The 7,127-nt window shown below is 53.2% G+C and overlaps 1 long non-coding RNA gene across 1 annotated transcript; it reads left to right on the top strand.

The window, feature by feature from the left end:
• The first annotated feature begins 2,216 nt into the window (after positions 1-2,216).
• On the top strand, positions 2,217-5,508 carry LOC133340126 (uncharacterized). The gene is made up of 3 exons (XR_009754842.1): positions 2,217-2,320; positions 3,660-3,726; positions 4,396-5,508. It is a non-coding gene; the product is annotated as an uncharacterized LOC133340126 (long non-coding RNA).
• The last annotated feature ends 1,619 nt before the right edge of the window (positions 5,509-7,127 follow it).

The raw sequence follows: 7,127 nt of genomic DNA, 5'->3' as shown, positions 1-7,127 counted from the left end.
AGACTAACAGTGACACTACGTAGAGAGAGACACAGCGGAGGACAGGAGAAGCTGTAGACTAACAGTGACACTACGTAGAGAGGACACAGCGAGACAGGAGACAGCTGTAGACTACAGTCGACACTCACGTAGAGAGAGACCACAGCGAGACAGGACAGCTGTAGACTAACAGTGACACTCACGTAGAGAGAGACACAGCGAGACAGGAGGCAGCTGTAGACTAACAGTGGACACTCACGTAGAGAGAGACACAGCGAGACAGGAGACAGCTGTAGACTAACAGTGACACTCACGTAGAGAGAGGGGAAACAGCGAGACAGGGAGACAGCTGTAGACTAACAGTGACACTCACGTAGAGAGAGACACAGCGAGGACAGGAGACAGTGTAGACTAACAGTGACACTGTAGAGAGAGAACAGCGAGACAGGAGGGACAGCTGTAGATAACAGTGACACTCACGAGAGAGAGGCACAGCGAGGCCAGGAGACAGCTGTAGATAAACAGAGACACTCACGTAGAGAGAGGCACAGCGAGGACAGGAGACAGCTGTTGACTACAGTGACACTCACTAGAGAGAGACACAGCGAGCAGGAGACAGCTGTAGACTAACAGGACACTCACGTAGAGAGGAGCACAGCTAGACAGGAGGACAGCTGTAGATAACAGTGACATCAAGTAGAAGAGAGGAAACAGCGAGACAGGAGACAGCTGTAGACAACAGTGACAATCACGTTAGAGAGGACAGAGAGACAGGAGACAGCTGTAGATAACGTGACACTCACGTAGAGAGAGACACAGAGAGAAGGAGACAGCTGTAGACTAACAGTGACACTCAAGTAGAGAGAGCACAGCGAGACAGGAGACAGCTGTAGGACTAACAGAGACCTCAGAGAAGGAGGCACAGCAGACAGGAGACAGCTGTAGACTAACAGTTGACACTACGTAGAGAGAGACACAGCGAGGACCAGGAGACAGCTGTAGAATAACAGGAGACCTCCGTAGAGAGAGACACAGCGAGACAGGAGACAGCTGTAGACTAACAGTGACACTACGTACAGAGAGACACAGCGAGACAGGAGACAGCTGTAGACTAACAGTGACACTCACGTAGAGAGAGACACAGCGAGACAGGAGACAGCTGTAGACTAACAATGACACTCACGTAGAGAGAGACACAGCGAGACAGGAGACAGCTGTAGACTAACAGTGACACTCACGTAGAGAGAGACACAGCGAGACAGGAGACAGCTGTAGACTAACAGTGACACTCACGTAGAGAGAGACTCAGCGAGACAGGAGACAGCTGTCTCGACGGTCAATGGTATAGTGTATAGCAGATTGTATAATAATAAATAGTATAAAATTGTAATGTTTAATACAATGTATAAGGCAATATATAGTATCGTAATTGTATAGTGAATATACAGCAGTGTGATATACAGTAGGGTGGATAGAATAATACATAGTGTAATATTACACTATGTATTACTCTAAGGTGGTGTATAGTAATACAGTATATAATTTAACGCTGGGTTTGTCTATGGCAGCATATAGTACGGGCTGAGTGTGAAATGGACTCGAACCTGCACCTCTGCATTGCAAGTGCAGTGAGCTGACGCCCCCCGCGTGTGGAGGGTAAAGTTGTGGGTACACCCACCCCGCTCCAACGGGTCTGGACCAGCGTGGAAGAGTAGACCAAATACCCCACATCGCGGCCTCTAGTGGAGGCCATTGCTGCCACGACAACAAATCCGTCCCTCCAGATACAAAACAACTAAATGTAACTCATCCCATCAGCCACAATCTGGCAGTGCCTCTCCTCATCATCAGCAGCAGGCCGCGCTCTGCTTGGAGCAGCGCCGTGAACTCAGCAGGCGCCCAGAGCGTAACGGCTGTGAGCCAGGCGCCTCCTCTGCCTCCCCTCTCCACCACCGCCACTGCTGATGTGTCCACACGGTGCAAGGTTCTCACCTTGTTCGGGCTGAGTCGATGTAGAGGAGGACCAGCCAGCGAGCCGCCGCTTCAGCAGCGACGGTGGCCGCGAGCGGGAATCCAAAACAGCCGCTCGCCACCCACAATGCACAGCGCTGCCTCCACTCGCCCCGGCCTCGGCGGGGGGAGGGGCGGGGGAGAGGGGGCGGGGCGAGGGGGGAGAGGGGGGAGAGGGGGCGGGGGTGGGCATGGGGGGGGGGCTCGGGTGAGGGGGCGGGGCTCCACGTCTCGGTGGGCGTGGTCACCTGGTACCGCCCCCTCGTCTCGAGCCACGCGCTTCCCCCTGGCAGTTGGTCCGTGAGAGAGGCGGGGAGAAACTCTGGCGAAGGTGAGGAGTGGATCCTCGCTGTGGGTGGGTGGTGCGGTGGTGCGAGTCTGTGTGTGTGGTGTGAGTCTGTGTTTGTGTGAGTCCGTGTGTGTTTGCATCCGTGTGTGAGTCTGTGTGTGTGTGGAGTGGTTAACGCGCTGCGCTATGAACCCGGTGACCCAGAATTGGATTCCCGCTCAAGGTCAACACCAGTGACGATTATATGAACCGGTCCTGGGCCTCCCCTAGGTCGACTCAGCCTCAAATGAGTACCTGGTGTGGTGTGTAAATATCGCCACTCGGAGACAAAGGCGCGGTGTTGGCCACCCACGCCCTCGTGTGCTGTTCCGGCCTTCATAGGTGATGCTGGCTAACAGCACTTGCCCCAACAGTTTATTTCAGCTATAAGGGGGATCTTTATCTTTGATGTTCGTGGTGGTGTTGGTGGTAGTGTTGTTGGTGGTGTTGATGGTGGTGCTGTTGGTGTTGTTGGTGGTGGTGCTGTTGGTGTTGTTGGTGGTGCTGGTGACGGTGTTGATGATGGTGATATTCTTGTTGGTGGTGGTACTGGTGTTGTTGGTGGTGATGTTGATGGTGTTAGTGGTGTTGGTGGTGGTGTCGGTGGTGGTTCCAACGAGCCATCCTGGGTTTAACCTAGCTGGATTGTGTGAGGAGCTCACAAATCCTTGAAGGATCTGGACACATTCCCACCGGTAAGCTCCTCCGGCAGGCAAGGCTGCGTTGGCTGGGTCTTGTAGCCCGCATACCCAAGCGGTTTCTTTTTGGCCGCATAAAGGGGGCTAAACGGCCACGACATGGGCTGTCGAAAATATGGACTGATGCTGTATGGGAGGATGTTGAGTTGAGTGGACTTGTGAAAGACTGGTACCAGCGGTGTAAATAGCATCCTTCACGAGGAAGCTCGTAAAGGAGGCTACTGGACAGTTGGAGGCAGTCTGCCTCCAACAACAACTGAGGGCAGAGGAGTGACGCTCACAACGAGTGGCGGATAAAATTCGGCAAGTTGGCACAGTTGGGCATACAGCTGGTGTATCTACCAAGCATCTCAGCCAACCTTTGGAACCTGGGTCTGTCCCGTGACGTCTTGTCAGCGAGCCTTCGACACTTCGCGTGGCCTGAAAGTGCACCTGGCCTGGCACAGGCGCCGTGGTGACATCATCGCTACTTAGTGGCGAATGTCGGTTGTTGTTTTTGTGTTTCGTGTTGTGAGTGATTGTGTTGATGATGTGGGTTCATGGTGTGCGTCCGCATTGTGACTTGACTCGTGTTGAGATGTGGGTGCCGTCACACCCCCTCGACTCTATGTGATCCTCGGCTTCGTCTCCTGCTTCGCACGCAGAGACCTGGACTGCGCGAGAGACGCTGTGAGTTCTGTGCACCCTGCTCTGCAAGTTGCCACCATGGAGGTACGTGTGGCTCTTCGACTCGTGTGGTGAAGTATTAATGGACGTGTGCTCTCCACTCCGCGTGTGGCTGTCACCTATCCATACACCTAAGTGTGCATCTGCTTGGCTGCCTGAGTGTGTGTGCATCTATCAGAGTATCTCCCCAAGATCCTCTCTGTGTACCTGCCTTTCTACGTTTTAATAATCTACTGTACTTTTATCTATCCACTACTGGATAAAGGCCTCCTTCCTTGAGACCCTGCTACCCCTCACGATCCTGCGATGGAATAATCCACCAAGCACCGATTTTGTCGCTCCATCTTTCTAGCAGCCGTCCTCTCAGACGTGTTCTGATACTTGGCTGCACCTCCGTTATTGTTCTTGACCATCAGCCATCGTTGTTCCTCGTGGTCGTGGCATGTCCTGGCCCAGCCCTACTTCTCTTAACAGTTTGAAGGATGCCATTAATCTGCGTGTGTCCTTTAAATACACACGTGTCTCATTGTTAATCCAAGTGTGACATCTGACATTGGCCAAATATCTGAACGCTGAGAACTGACATCTCAGCAGGACCCTCCTGAATGTGGAGCCCAGGATCTCAGAGATCCTGGCTCAGTGCTTGCCGCTTGCACTATCCCCCACATCTTGCTAAAGCCTATGTGGTGGACCTTTGTCTTTGTGTGGGTGTAGATGAGCCAATCTGGAGAGGCGAGGAATAAGGGCGAATCTTGTACCACGTGGAGGGCGCTGTCCTCAGAGGGCACCATCTGCATCAAATCACCGCAAGGTAAGAACAGGAATGAGGGATGTCACAGAGGGCCATGGGGAATGGTGGAACATCCCGATGGCCATGTTGCATGGTGGATGTCACAGTGGCCATGATGCATTGACGATTTCATAGCGGCCATGATGCATGAGTGATATCCAGGTGGCCAAGTTGCATGGGGGACTTCATGTTGGCAGTGTTGTATGGGGGACTTAATGGTAGCCATGTTGCATGGGGGACTGCACCATGGTGGCCATGTTGCATGGGGATGATTATTTGTGCTCTGGCCTCAGCACATCACACGCTTTCAGATGCGCTTCCGATATTAGGAAGCCACTGGAGCGATACACTTTTAAATCATCTAGATTGAAAACTCATTTCTTGAGAACTTATTTGGGGCATCAAGTCCGATTTAGTTACATTTAATTTGTATCCCGAAGCACCTCCATATTCCGTCACTAAGGCCAGAACGGCGGGGAATGAGGCCTCCGAATTTGGGTGATGAGCAGGCGTCGCCACCCCACGCCAGCAGGGGGCGGCATAAGGGTAGCCGGTTCGTGAAGACCTGGCCCACGCCGCCTGGAACAGTGGAGAAGTATCAAGAAGCGTGATAAGGGAGGGTGGCTTTCTACAAGGGGTAGGAGTGGTCCCTTCATCGCGCCTTCTTCTCTCGTGATTAGACTGCTCTTTCTCTCCATCGCGATGCTCAATGTTTACTTTCAGTCGGAACGCTCCGGATCGCTACACCGGGAATAATTTTGCACTCGCACTCACCAGCGTGATGAAATATTATCAAATGACCCCCATTGTTAACGCGACGTACGGGAAGGGCCTTCATCCGTTGTGCTGAGAATGACTGGAATGGATTTTATTTTTGACGCATGCTGCAGTATCCTGCATTTGGGGAGTGGCAGTTTCTTGACAGTCTAATTGGGGACAGTGAAAACACAGGAGTTGTCAGATATTGCCACACTCGGAATGAGGAAACTGAGAAGTGATGGGAGTGGAAGTGGAGGGCATTTGTTCCAAAGAGGACGTCGCCGATACGTTCCACGTCCTCATTGGGGTTTCCTTCTGGCTCCCCGTGCGCGACCGTGAGGCTGAGATCGCCCGAGTCTTGGGCCATGCGACCCGCGCTCTGTGGTGGCGACATGTGGGCAGAGAGCCGCGTCACTCAAACAATTGCTTGGTCACCAACTCAAGAGGCAGAGATCCCTCCCATCGCCTCAAGAGACCGCCGGGGCAAATGTTGCGAGCGAACATCTGCTAAGGCCGGGACGGCACATGAGGGGGTGAAGTGGCCAGCACGGAGTGGGTGGCCAGAACTAGGCCCGGCTCACTCTGTCTCCCCAGTGATCAACCCTTGCCTCCATTCGGACGAATGGCCAAGTGAGGGAACAGCTGATGGGAAGCAGGTGGCCAGGGTGGGTTGATGAACAGTCAGCTGGATGAGTTCTGAACATGTTGCAGGTTGGTGTGTAGAGACAAGGGTTAAAGGGTGACCGATAATAACAAAATGTGAAAGCTGCCTTCTGTTTACCCAGGAGAGCCCTACTGAGTCTTAAGACATTATCAGGAGGCTCCCGCTAAATTGGAATGTTTGGCCAATTGAATGGAGTGGTGCATGTGGGAAGAAACGGTACCAAGTAGAACGCCATGCATATGACAAGGATGCACCTCAATGATACGGATAGATGGAATCAAGAATCCATCGATGCACGCCTTCGACTAGTCATCTGGTGGCCTAAGCCCACAACACCCGGTATTCCCAGGGAGTCTCCCATCTAAGCACTAAGCCCAGGCCTGCTTACTCTCCCAGAGTCAATGAGATTGTGTGGTGTATTCAAAGCCATTGGGTTGAAGGTAATCGACAGGCAGAGCGAGTGGTGGGCGCGTGGATGGCAGTACAAGCGGCTGATGTAGACCGCTCTGATTGGATAGAGGTGATCGAGCCAGATGATTGCGTAAGGAGTAGCAGAGTGATGCATCGTAGCCGTGATCACACATCGAGTCGTCAAGCAGGTATTGTGTGCAATGCAGTAGAAACCAGTTCTGAACTGTCACACCGGTGGTGAGAGGCTGCTGACTTGGGGATGTTTGCTCCAGCTCCAATTCGGAGTTGGGCCAACTGTAAGAAGAGAGGCCGCACACTCGAACTTGGGCTGGCCATGACCATTTTACCAGTGGTCGAGATCCTCCCGCGAGCTCAGGGAGGCCGGCTCGGGGCGCTGGCACTGTAAGTCGGCCACGGCGAGGGTCTGGAAGTATGGGGATGTCTGCTGCGGGCGGCCGCCAGACGGGACGCCGGGTCGCTGTGCGGCAACGACGACGACGGGGAGGACGATGATGAGGGCGACGGGTGCGAGCAGCAGGGGCAACAACTGCGACAGAAAAAACTGATGAGGCATTGGCGCTCACATAGAGGATAGCGCACCACGTTCCGGACCTGGCGAGCCGAGTTCGAGTCAATCTCACGGTTAAGAATGGCAACAGCAAACATCACAACCGATTCCCCATCTTCCTGTGCGCTTCTCGTGATCACCTGGCTTATAATAGTTGCGCATTTACAAATGTACCAACTTACTTAGATTCAGATGAATACGAGAACCTGGTGTGGCATGTAGTGAACGTCAGCACGGGGGAGACGAAGGCAGCC

Source organism: Lethenteron reissneri, unplaced genomic scaffold (assembly GCF_015708825.2).
Source record: "Lethenteron reissneri isolate LAM-NWPU_2019-01 unplaced genomic scaffold, ASM1570882v1 scaffold_78, whole genome shotgun sequence".
Lineage (NCBI taxonomy): Eukaryota > Metazoa > Chordata > Hyperoartia > Petromyzontiformes > Petromyzontidae > Lethenteron > Lethenteron reissneri.
The sequence above is the reverse complement of the archived record's forward strand: the minus strand, read 5'-3'. Positions and strand labels throughout refer to the sequence as shown.